Below are 13,637 nucleotides of genomic sequence, written 5' to 3'. Positions count from 1 at the left end.
GACTCAGAGAGGCCCGACACGCAACTTTGTCGGAGTCGCCCGAGAGAAATGGGAAGTGCCAAGGTTAGTCTGGAATGATGAATTGATCAGACCTGAACAAAATCCACTTGCTCGTAACAAAAAGAGGAGGAGGAGGCGGAGGAGAAGGACAAAAACTAGTCGCAACCGTTGCGCCGGTATAATACCGTTATAAACCGCGGTAAATTCTCTTCCTCGACAACTCGTTGAGTATGTATCATTTTTTTTTTTTTTTTTTTATCATTCACGCCGATTTTTTAACAAGTCAAGACGTGGGTATGCGGTGACAACACTAGCGGTCAACGACTCGCTCCATGATCCTTTTTTTTTATTCGATATCATGTTCCCCGTGTTTTTACAGTTTCAAGTTACGTTTCTTCCGATGATTGTTCAGGCGCCTTGGTCATAGTTTTGCCATCGTATAAACTGGAACTGTGTATAACTGTACGTATATACTCGATGCGAGTGCCACACGCGAAATACAAACAGCCTCGATACCTGCTGCATGGCCAGAGAGAAATATAAATTTATATAGTACAACGTACAGGGAAAAATGGGAAAAGGAGCTCGGAGTTTGGAGTGATGATCAACTGTCTGGAACAGTGAACAATACACCGGAGAACCAACAACTATGATAGAGCAGCACGCTTCGTTGATCTTAGCAGAACTCGAGTGGATAATATATTGCTTACGCCATTCGCGGTATAACGAGATCCGATTGAATTGTAGAATTTAGAGCTTCTTGACGATCCCTCTTCATTCGTAGCTCTCTTTACCCTGACCGTGAGATGTGGAGTGGGATCGGGACTCGAAAATTTGAGAGAATGCGCGGATTGGCAAGGATTGTTTAAAATAAGGAGTTGAAAGAACAGGTTTCTAGGAATGAGGTATAAAGTTATTTCCAGCAGCGGACAAAAGTGCCCGTGAAGCTGACGATCTCAATTTTTTGCCAGGTGATTTCGAATAAAAATAAATTACTCGTCTGCAGCGACTTCGTTTAACTAGACCATTGGCACGTATTCGCACACTTAGTTTTGCGACGGTAAAATAATCAAAATCGGCCAATTTGCAGAAAAGAGAGAGAAAAAGTATGATGGTAAAAATAAAAGAACGAAGGTGTGTTAATGAAATTCTACAATCAACTATGTACCATCTGCCAGCACCTGTGCCCGCCGGCCAATTTCCATCGGCACCATTTTTTTTAACGATTTGTTTTCAAATTGCATTTTTAATTTCACAACCCACCCAGCTACGATTCTCTCCCTCAATTCTCACGTACAATATACCGCATATATGTACGATATTCGACGCGTGTTTTACAGGACGCTACGGCTCAACCCAACAGTTCGTAGCCACATACGTAAACAAACGGCAAGGAACCGATCCTGTCGAATTGTACATTAAATTTCAGTTCACGTACCGAAACGGGAGGTTGATGTATCAAACGCATCTAAGAAAGTCAGAAAAATTCCAAGACGTTAAGATCGAAATAGCGTGCTGATCAGTCCAAGCTGGAATGTCCTGTAGTTGTTCGTGTTTGCTTGTCCGCCGATGAAAAATTCCATCCGGTGGTGTACTCTACGGATAATAAATAGGAATAGTAAAAAGAGGGGGGAAAGGGAATTCGATTACTGTGTCGAGATTATATCTACGCACGTGTTGGCGACATTTCTATCTATCTCCGCGCTCCGCGCACACGCGAAGCTTTTCGCCGTTCATGTCGTACATACTTGTACCATTGCGTAGGCAGATAAACGCACCTACGCAAAATGCGTACGGGTGAGCAAGCTCGGCACATAGCGAAGCACACGTGGTGCGTCTGGGGTTAAATGGATCGTCCCTCTCTCTCGTTCCCTCGGCGTTCCATGCCCGTTCATCCGTTCATGCATGCCCTCGACAGATAATTGCGTGTTAATAGCTCGCGGAGCGAACCCCGTAGGCCTGATACAAACGGGGGCCTTGGGCCAGCTGTGAGTGTGTCTGAGGGCGCGATGCTTCGACGCTGCCTATCTGCCCGTATAATATCGAGGAAGAGGGCTGCCGGGGGGAAAGCTCGGGGAAAACGTATCGCCCATCGGAGCGCGGACTCCGCGTACACAGCTTTCTCGATGACCATTGGCCGAAAGGAAAACAGTGGCTTCGCTGACCGGTGAGTGTTGCGAATTTGTTTGCCAATCGTTAGGCCGATCCTCCACCCTCCTCTTCGCCGGGTGATGGAACGTCGACTGTACAAGTCGATACTCTCGAGCCGCTGCGAGAGTAGCTGGTAGTTTTGAAATTTTGCTTTAAATCGGTCTTCTTCGTCGCCCTGTACATGTAAATTTACGCGAGACAATACATTCTCTAAAATCGTTTTTGCTATTTCTGATTTGAAGGAAAGTTGGAAAAAATGTGTTAAACATTTCGGTCTCGCACAGTTTTTAGCGAGTATAGATCCTGCAGCTACGCCCGGGCAGCAATTTGGTTCGCAACTCTCACGTTTTACCGGATTTTTCCTTTTTTTCTCGAGTCACGATCGCCTGTCACAGCCAGCCCGCGTCCGACTGATTAACCTTGTCGACCCAGTGAACCAGCCAGCGTCCCCGGCAGAAAGACCCACCTTTAGACTTTTCGCGTCTTTTACCTCGTGCCTTTCGCTGCTGCTGCTGCCGCCGCCGCCTCGCTTTTCGCTTGGAAACTCGAAAGTCTTGTGACAAATTACCGCGATCTATATTACGGCAGCACCCAGAGACAAAGGATCCACGTTGTATCTACGCTCCCAGCGGTGACGATTTTCAGATCTTGTTTTGTGCACGACGACGGTTTTTTTTTTGTTTTTTTTCTTTCTTTCTCGATTAGCTTTTTTTCTCCATTTGTAATTCCTCTTTTGCAACCTACGCAGAATTTCGTATCTCCCTCGGGTGATACGAACGGACGATGCATATGGTTTCAATACCCCTTCGTCTTTTTACATTCATTTGACCCGATTTCGTGACACTGATTCGCTAATTGGTTTTTTTTTTTTTTTTTTCACATTTTTGAGTTCACCAATCGACGAATCTCTGTCCGAGAAACGTGTTTGATCGGATGTCTCTTAAACGCAGTACCTGATCCCACTCGAACGATGTAAGATTAATCGAGAGAATGGCAAGACGGCGAAGGGAGGGGGATATAATTTATGGGAGCAAGTAATCGTAGCGGTAGCATGCACGTTAGTACGTGACTGAAAGTGGCACGGTTTTCTTCATTGTTACAATATGTACGTAGGTCATACGGACATGAATATGAAAATACCTGTTCATAAATTATGCAGGTAAAATATATACTGTATAACTATCTATACATTTTTCAGCCGTTGACAGTGGATTTTTCGGAATAAGAATTTCCCTCGCGAATCGTATGTGGGTCTTTGACTTTATTCGGGGAATTTTACTGGTACTACTTTTTGGCGGAAGCTAGGTCTGTGAGAAATGCGAAACAGAGAGCCGTCTCCGAATTGGAGAATCTTCTATTTCACAGCCGTACCGCGTATCCTATTTCTCGACATTTTTTTGCCCTACTGTAATCCTAGTTGCGGATGACGTTATTTTTTGCTCTCCTCTCGCTATTTTTTTTTTTTTATGTCCATTTTCTCGTCGTTGAGAAATTAGGTTGACGTAGGGTGTTTGCAACGGCATGCCTCTGACAGCCAGTAAAACAGCTAAAGCATCCAGATCGCTACCAATAAACATCAACTTGGTACCTACGTGGTACCAGCTCTGGCTATCTTATTTCCGGTGACTCAGCGGACAAGTGGATGAATTATCTTTCCTACAAACACCTACTCGCAATAAACACTTTGTGCAATATTCTAATTTCAATTCTCGAAGAAGTTATAACCTGTTCTTTGCGGAAATCGCGCAATCGGAAGAAGAAAATTTCTGTATGATTTTTAACTGTGATATTCAGATGCTGTGCTACTACTACGCGATAATTCAATCCCGCAGCTTCACGTGTGTGCAAAACCGATTAACGGTTTTTAGATACCATCGTTTTAAGCGGTATTCACACACATACAGCCGGCATATTATATCTCAGTATCGTATCGCATGTTTCATGTCCCGTATAATGCGATATTCATCTATGCGCACAGACATTTCAACGTCAGCGGAATCAGAATCAATGAAGAAGAAGAAAAAAAATCGTTCTCTCTTTTGGCGATAGCGTATAGAATTGAGGACTAACTGAAACGGTACAAATATTGTAATTAACTCATCGACAAATAAAGGTGTGCAAGGTTATGCACTTTTTAAACATATTTCGGCACTTTAGATTTGGAATCTGTTTCAACGTTGTTTATTCGTTGAGAAAGAAAAAAAAAAAAAAATCTCCACAAAAGCTGTCCGACAGCTGTCTAGGCCAATAAAATACAGCGTAAAAAGAAATGGGAATAGGAATAGGAAATGTGAATTATTCTCAAAATTGATGGACGTTATTCTAACTTTTAAATTATTTCAAACGATTTAAAAGTAATTTTTATTTCATATTTCTATTCTTACGTGTGTCAATTGTATGTCAAGGATCTGTCTGTAACAGAACAGACTTATTTTATCCAAATATTACCGTGACACATTCGAACGGATTGATATTTATATGAGACATTAATTAAAATATGTCACAGCGCAACCAGCTTAAATGTATTTATAACGATGTAACTTTTTAACGACGTAACTTTTCAGCAAACTTTTACCGACGACTCTCTAACAATATACAAGTCATCAGATCTACGTAAGTATTAATTACGTATAATTATTGTAGGCGCCTTTGATAAAAGGTTTCATTCGCAAACTTCCTTGAATTCCGTCTGGAAGATCAAGGTTTTATTGACTTCACACGCCTCCAGGGCATTATTACGAACGAAGGAAAGGAAGATGAGAAGAAATTCCTTTGAGTAGAATCAATTCAAAATAAAATAAATCTAAAGCAGAGAAAAGCACAGGAGATGTCACAGGTACCGTCGACACTGCGGTGAGATCCAGGGTATGAATTTCAAAACTGAAATGAATCGGCGTTCGGCACTCGAGATTTATACACGCGCATGCATTGGTTATAAGCATCCTGCTCGCGCCTCTTTAAATTTTCCCTCTTTGACGGTCACGTTTCTGGTGTGACGTCAGGCGCCGCAACGCCGCTCGAAATTCCTCAGCGTCGCGATACCCGGCGTCCTTGTCGTCTCTCAGCCCCGGCTTAATCCCTAACCTTAGGAACTCGATGTACATGCCGTACCAGACCATACAGCGTCGGCCCTTCTACCCTCTGAGAACTTTCTTGATTAACACTCACTCGGTAATTCCTACCCGAGGATATAATTCAACTTCTCATCCACGTTGTCATCTCTTGAACCAACGGACGATGAGCAGTCACCTGGTCATTCGGGCGAAAGAAAATCACAAGAAAATCCGTCCTAACAAATCCTCCTTGTTTCTTTCGCCGAATAAAGGGCTCAAGTGGAATTGGTTAAGGAGACGCGTCCCGTGTCTTGTAAAACAAAAAAAAGAAATCGAGTCCGAAACGTGATTTTCAGAACAATTCATCGAGCATTTAAGCTCCGTGGTCAAACTTTCCTAAACCATTGTCGAGTGTTGGCAATTGCCCGTAACTAACGATCAAGGAGTTGTTCTAGTTGGTGAAACTTATCAAACACCGAGAACCTACGAGTCCCCTCGAAGCTTCAATGGAATGGCAAAAATGTAAGCTCGTCTGCGCTCTCCCTTGCATATCCAGGATGCGGTGTACGTTCCGCCCTGAATGTGGACCAAAGTGCACCATCAGCACTGGATGCGATAACTGGAGATTTTGATTCAACAGGATTCGTTCAAGTCTCGGGGGAGCCGTGTGCCCCGCACCCTATACTACGGATATACCCACCTTTCCGACCCGTCGCACTGCGCAGTGTGCAAGCTGTGCAGTGCCGCGGGTGTGTCGTATACTACACGCGCGTGTCTTCCGTACCAGCATGGACGCAGAGCGGTGCACCGGAGTAGGTATATAGTTTAGCGCAAGTTCGTCCATCGTAGCCGTGGCAACACGTCCTTCTCAGTTCTCAGCTGCGACCCAATTCATTAGAAGGCAATCTATTCGGAGCCGAATTGAGTCCCAACTTCATTACACAGTCGTAACTATTTCCGCTCTCTAGACATTTTGTCTCAAGTTGAAGGGATTTTCTCAACTAAATCCCCTCGCTTTGTAATCAGCTACCGCAATGGATGTTTATTCATTTATCTGTACCCGCGCGGTATTCGTCAGTCGTTAGACACTCCGGCTCGACGGTTGTTTTCTTTATATTTTTTTTTTTCGACCAGGAAAAAGCTTCCGGCCGTGGTAAGTTTTCGACGAAATTATCAATTCCCGGTTATTTATCCTCAATTACACCTTGAAACCCTCTTCGAAGTTCGGCACGAGGCAACTTCTTCCGAAATTCCAAACTGTCCGACACTTTTCACTTCGTTATCGGAGTCCGGGAGGCTTCTCGAGTTTACGAAGCACCCGGTTTTTTTTTCCGGTGATTCTGCCGGGTCGCGGTTGAAGAAGTGCGTAATTAGCGCATCCTGCGCAACCCTCCTTGATTTAGACTGTCAGTGAGTGTTGAGCCTGGAAAGAGGATTAACAACGAATTCGCGGTGTATCATGGATGAGTAATGTGTCGGAACGTTAACAACAAACGACGGTGCAGAGTGGAGTGTAACACCAATTCCACGGTCCTCTTGACTTTGTGCGTAATAATTCACGGTAATGTTCTCGGCGATAAAGGCGTTCCATGCTCGTTGGTGAATTTCAGGCTATACGCGACGCCCTGAGCATTGTGCTGCGCCTTGCCTACACGCTGCTGGTCTCTCTCTTTCTCTCTCTCGCTCTCTCTCCCTCTCTCTCCCTCTCTCTCTCTCCCTACCTCGGATTTACGCCTTTCCACCGCCAATTTCTTATCAGCTACTTTAGCTGTGAGGTGCTACTGCCCAATTTATCATTCTCCATTATGTAAAGTTCTCAAGTGTCCTTGGGTCACCCCCGACTCTCCCTCTCGCGGTCTATATCCGTCTCGCTTTCGCCGCCGAGAGGCAGTCAGTTCTCGCGGAAAAGGGCGCCCCCTAATTCCCTGCGTTTCGTATGGCCTCGTTTTCATTTAAGGTGGGTACCTTTGCCCACACGTTAACCAGAATTAGGAAACCTCGGAGTACTAAGAATGTTTTGGGGTCTTGGAAGTGCGTTGTCCCGGCAAACGTTATACGGCCCGTTCTTCAAGTGGCAAGGTGTTAAATAACGCCGAGGAAATCCCCGAGGTTAACGAGTCAAATGAGTTTCGGATCAAAGCGACGACCGCTGTCAGCAATTAGGCATAAAAGTCTTCCAAGACTCGCGGCGAGCCCGACGTTTCGCAACCCCAAAACGACCCTCGTAATTCTTTTAGGCATCAGAGAATTCACATCCCTTATGTACGGCCACTCTGGGACAGGATTTAGTGGATTTTTACTCACCGCGAGCCTGGCCGCATCAAACATCGAAGTACCATAAATTCAAATTAGCTGGAAAACGAAAACAACGTACGCTCGAAATGGAAGAGAGATAAATATTCAACCCGTCATTGTGTCTCGGCGCTAATCACGAATCGTTGCTGTCTTTCGTTATTTATGTACTCGCATTCATTCCTACCTACGTTTAAATGTATGGTCATGTACTTCTTGATGTGAAAAAAAGCCGGGAACGTGCTTCAGTTTGTGTAGAACAGATCTGTAGTTGCAGCTACATTCCTGAAATTAATCATTGGATGGGAAAGAATTCTAAACCCGATGGCAGTCTGTTTCTCTTCTTCGAGTCAACTCCTATCTAAAGATTGAAATTTTGACGACAAATCATTTTCCTTATCCGAGCGAAACGTTCGACTGAATTATAATTGCGAAATTAAACTCGGCAATCGAATGAAACTTGTGCAACAAAATTTTTAAGTACGACGATTGTGCGAGATTATTTACGAAAAACCTTTTACCAACAACCGCATAACTGCCTGTTGAAAAAGTGACGGAATTATTGCCGGTTTCAGGATATTTGAATTTCCATACGCAGATCACTTGGAAGAATGTTATATATGATACCTGAAAAATGTTGAACCGGTTATGCAGAGTCGTATGCGGTGTTCAGAGCAGCCGATAAAAATGAATAAATGGCAAACGAAATGAATGTAACGTTTATCAAACAGATCGTTGGCCAGACGACGGAGTCTCGAATACATTATCGGGGGACTGTAAATACGTCTGGATACCTTTTTCACGATTGATATACTTCTAGGTAAGTAATAGGCATAAAGTAGATGCGTGATGTATGAATAGTATCGATCCTACAATCTTTCGACGAACTTCTGCGCCGACACACGCGTACCATTATTATTATTGCTACTAAAAATTGAACATATGGTGCAATAAACTTTCTATGTGAGAATAAAACAAGACGTAGAAAGGTGTTTGTTCGTTTTTATATGTTTTCATTATGCCTTCATTTTATCACCTCACGCAAGCTGGGAGTGAAGTCGGTATCTCGTCGTGACTTGTACGGCACAAAGAAGAACGGAATTCAGTGAGATTTTATTGTGATCGTTCGAGTCTCCGTTGGCAAACTTGATAATACGCGAGCATCTTGTAGGTAGATAAGAAGCTCACTCGCGATTCCCCCTTTTCCTCTCTCTCTCTCTCTCTCTCCACTTTTCGAGAGAGCGAGAAACGGGGGCTGGGGGGAAGAAAGTGAGACGGAGATATCGGCGACAAGGGAACCGAACGGGTGACCTTGGCAAATATCAGGTTATAGGTCCCTCGATGGTTGGCGTGGATTCTGCACGCGACATCTCCCCCATATATTTCATAGAAGATATTGCCCCTCTGACGTGATTTTTTCCCGAGGCTCGGATACTTATCATTCAACATGCCAATACCGATTTATCGGAAAACCAGCAATGGGCCTCCGCCACGTACGCCTCCATTTCCGACGCGGAATTCGCACTTGTAATACACGATGCTGTTCTTTCTCTCTCGCGTATTTTATCCACTTGTTCATTTATTTGTTTATTTATTTATTCATTTAGCTTTACCCGGGTAAATAAAAACACGGGAAACCATAACATTGCAGGGATATGGGAAACTAGCGATGACGAAGGTTTCGGTGGCGCTATCGCGCTTTCCTGGATCGTTGAGGGGAGCCGCAAGCCGATTGTGGTGGTCCTGACCCGATTGGTTTTTGATTGCGATATTGTCAGGGAAATAGAGTTGAACTAAACTGAACCAGATCCCCAAGGTTCTATTGATATTGATTGCTTACTGCCGATTCAAATCACGTATATATATATACATATATATATATATGTATATAAGTAAATAATATATGGATATATATATATATATATATATATATCGTCCATATATTATTTACTCTTGCCTATAGATACAATATATTGTATATGTACATACACCCAGCATATGACCCGACTCCGTATCAATCCCGCATTCAACTTCCAAGAATATCCACCACTCCATTGCCCAATCAACCGACCAGCGGACGCTGAAATATCATATTCGTACCATTGATGTGGCGCCAATGAAAAGAGTAACAAACAATACAACAACATCACGATTCGAATATTTTCGTCTCTCCGTACTCAACTCTTCGTCAATTTATTTTTTCGTCTCGATCATCGCAGGCATCATCCTAATACGTCGGACTTTTCACTCGAGCTCAGCCTGGAGTCGGTGATGCCTATTGGATCTCTCTCGGTTTTCCTCATTGTCGTTCGTTGATTGGGTTTTAAAGAAAACCCTCCGTAGGCACGCCGCGCCACGGCGACGTTCACCCTTCAGAATATCTGGGGGTGATTCCTCCCTGCGATTCGGTTGATAAATCACCAATTATAAGAAGTTTCGATTTATTGTCAGAGTTTGGCGATGAGGAGGCGAAGGATGAGGAAGGTATGGGAGGGGGGTGGGGTGACGGCACAATGCCAACGAAATTGAAAGTTGAGGCACACTGATTGTGATTGAGGCCCTGCACTACATAAATAATGAAAATCGAATTATATATGAAGATACATATATATATATATCGATCAGCTCGATGATCTTTTATAAACGATCAAATTGAGTATCAAAACGCAGTGTGGAGTGTACAAGGTGAAATTTTATATCTCGATTAACATATAATGAACGGTAATTTTAAGTACATACAATTTAATGCATAAATGGCTTAATCCCGACGTGCTTATCTTTTATATCGCAGGCACATATGTACGATGGCGTTACGGTTATAGGCATACAGGCATATATATATATTTATAGCTTATTAGAGAATTACAATACAGTAGCTGCTGTATGTTGAATTTCGCTTTGCAGATACGAGGCATCATTTTTAACAACACAATTTGATTGAGAACGAGAAAACAAAGAGGGTAAGGTGCTTATTCCCTGTAAATGATGCATGGATTGCGAACGAGAGACTCGACAGCATTCAGGGAGAAATCCTTACTCAAATAGCTTGATGTTAATGCAGCTATTTCTCATTGCCGAACGGGAAGATTGAAAATCGACGTCTTATTCGATTATTCCGGCACGTGGCCTTCTGCATCAATTTTTAACCATCCTTTCTCAGTTTCGCGCGTTTAATTTTTGTACGACATTTTTGACGTCATGTTCGTCTCGTTAAAAAAAAAAATCGCGAAAATTTACCATTTTTTGCAGCGTTTGGAGAAAACTGAACAATTTTCCCAATGTACTTCAGCCTGTTTCATCCATTACCGACGTCGGAATTATGTTAAAAAATGTATGAGAATTAATGCATGTTACGACGTTAGCGATTTATTTCACGTTACTAACTACGACGAAATAGCAAACGATTATTAATCTGGAATAACGAACTATTGTGATAATTGGCGATTACAACGGAGCTTAGTTATTAAACAGCTGGTTTAACGGAGGTACTTCCCTAAGTGCTCCTCCGCGAAGTTTCAGATTCGCAGTACTTTAAAGAGTGGTTAATTGCCCGTGTAAAACGTATAAACTTTTTGCATTTTGTAGGTATAGATCCAGGGTAGGTGTAGGTCGATGTACATATAGGAACGTATCCAACTACCGTGCAGCTCAACTTTAGTTTCACCCGGTCAAACTTCTAAATACGCCTGAAGTAACGCGACTCGTCCAACAGGAATGTTCTACCGGTTGATCAGCAGCATATAAATACCCACTCAGGCACGAAGCTTTCTTAATCCCGTCAAGTTTTCAATTCGATTTGGGAAAGAGAAGATTTCGGTTGATCGCAACAAATAAAAAGAATCGACCGAAGCGGTATTAATTCAACGAATAAACCACTCTTCATTTCGTTAGAAAATATTGTACACCTCGTGTAGAAGCAATGTTGAGAAGTCGTCGAGTATTGCGATACGAATCGTTGACGGGGGGAATAAAAAATTTCTGAGACAGATAGTTGAGAAGTATTTAATGTTCGGAGTAAGAAGCTACTTTAATTGGCAAAGACGTATTCCCGGATGTGCGGATTAATCCGCGGCCTACGTTCCGTAATACGTCGCGGGTGAAATGTTGTACGATTTTTGGAAATTATCAAGCCCAGCTGGACCATTTTAAAATTTCACCCAATTAACCCGGGGGCGGAGTTTGGGCAGGGTTGGAAAATGTACAAGCGCACGTGAGTTTACTTGCTTGAGCCGGATCTTTATAGTGTTTACGTGAGCTTTTTAATTAAGATTTTTAACTAAAAAGAAAGAGGTAATGAGTATGTTTTTGAAATACCTCGAGCTAACCGCACAACAATTACCCTATTCACTTAATGTTTTGAACGTATACATATTAATGCTAAATTTCACCAATTAAAAATGTTTTGAATTGCAAACAGGAAAAAAAAATTGAAAAAGAAAAACAGCTTTACGAACGTCAAGTGACCACAGAAATGCGAATGAATGTGCACTTCCTCATTCAATATAATATATGTAGTATTGGTAGGAATTGGAGATTATTCAATTCCAGCGACGGAAAATAATCACTGATAATTGAAATTGAAAATTGAACCATCCTCTTTGTTATATGGGATTACTTGACTGGGCTGAATTCCACGAACAGCTTTGATCAATTATTACTCAACCTATATCGATTTATATATGGTATATTCTGAATCCTCACGTTTCTGACAGGATATTTTGCATCCAAATCTACCGCTAGCTTTTGTCTGCTGTCCTTGAAAAGCTTGCCATTAAGCTCAGGTTGCATTTCATTCGCATCTTCAACATTAATCCTCTCCGAGTAAATGTCCGTCGTTATTTTAATTCGTAACAGAGAAATTGAGTCCCTGGATCGATTGCTATACTTAGCGAATAAATTCGAGACGTTAAAGAATGAAATGTTGCAATTATTTAAGGGCTGCGAAGCATCTGAGGAAACATTTTTTGAAGGATCCGAGATGGCTTCTATTTCAAGGGGTTGTTCAAGCTATACATCCCGAAGCCTTAAACGTCGAATCTCTTTCACGACTCATTTTCATTCATTGTCAGTGAACCAGTGTCGAGATCCGATCTACCTGACATTACGGACAAATCGCAGATACAAATATCTCTCTCTAATTCAACTAGAACATTACCATTGAAGTATCTTCTTGTCTCGAAATAATTTCTACCCAAAAACAATTACTTCTTAATTTCTCATCATCTCAGGCTAACCCTAAACTGATACCATGGAAGGTTGCTGCGTATTTTCAAATTGATAGCAATCTACTCCTGTTAAATTGGCCAGACGTACTTTTCTCCTATTCGTTCGACAACTACGGCTGTAGTAGCAAGTAAGAAAAAGTGTCTAATAGATTAGAGGATCTCTGCGACGGGAGGGGTGTCGGCTCTCGCTTTCGGAGGTAGCACCAGTCGTATAAAACGCGTAAAATAGTTCGTAGCGAATTGAAGTCGTCGGAGATGTCCTTGAATTTTGGCGAAGTGGAAAATGGCGGCACCATTCGTTTCGGGGCAAGGGCGTAGTCCAGAGGATTTTATCTGGTAGTGGCGTTGGCCGAGGCTCGTGGTATTGGCGCGGTCCTGATAATCCAGACTTAACTTGTTTCATCCTCGCATCGATAAAGAAGATCAGGGACTGCCAGAACCACCGCCAAGTCCAACCCTCGATTCCACGATGCTGGATAGCGAGAGAGAGAGAGAATGCTACTTTATCGGTCAGCGAGAAGAACGAGCCGCGTTTAATTCCTTAATTCCTTCATAAAGCCACCGCGTGTCTCACACGAGACTGTAATTTTCACAAGGATATAATTTTGAAACCTCCCCTCGGACTGTTTTCCAATTAAATGCAATTAATCGCGCTGCAGCGCGGGAGTTTTAAGCGATAAATTTTTCGACTTCCATTTCTAGGTAACTCAACTCGCACAGATCCTAAAACGAGTCGTAAACCGAAACTCCCTCGGGTTCGAGCGACGCTTCGGCCCCTCGCTATGCTGACGCACATTTCGCCCAAGGGCTCTCCACCGTCCGTCTAGCTTCCCACCCAGCCAACCCCCAACTGATTGATTTACTCACGGATCTCCTTGTTAATGTGGAGGGATATACTGATCGAGAGAGATCGCGG

The 13,637-nt window shown here is 42.9% G+C and overlaps 1 protein-coding gene across 1 annotated transcript in view; it reads left to right on the top strand.

The window, feature by feature from the left end:
- LOC107226445 (leucine-rich repeats and immunoglobulin-like domains protein 1) overlaps positions 1-13,637 on the top strand; it is a 296,998-nt gene that overhangs the window by 39,052 nt on the left and 244,309 nt on the right. The window lies entirely within an intron of this gene.

This window comes from Neodiprion lecontei, chromosome 2 (assembly GCF_021901455.1).
Source record: "Neodiprion lecontei isolate iyNeoLeco1 chromosome 2, iyNeoLeco1.1, whole genome shotgun sequence".
Lineage (NCBI taxonomy): Eukaryota > Metazoa > Arthropoda > Insecta > Hymenoptera > Diprionidae > Neodiprion > Neodiprion lecontei.
Note: the sequence above shows the minus strand (reverse complement) of the source record. Positions and strands in the feature narration are given on the sequence as shown.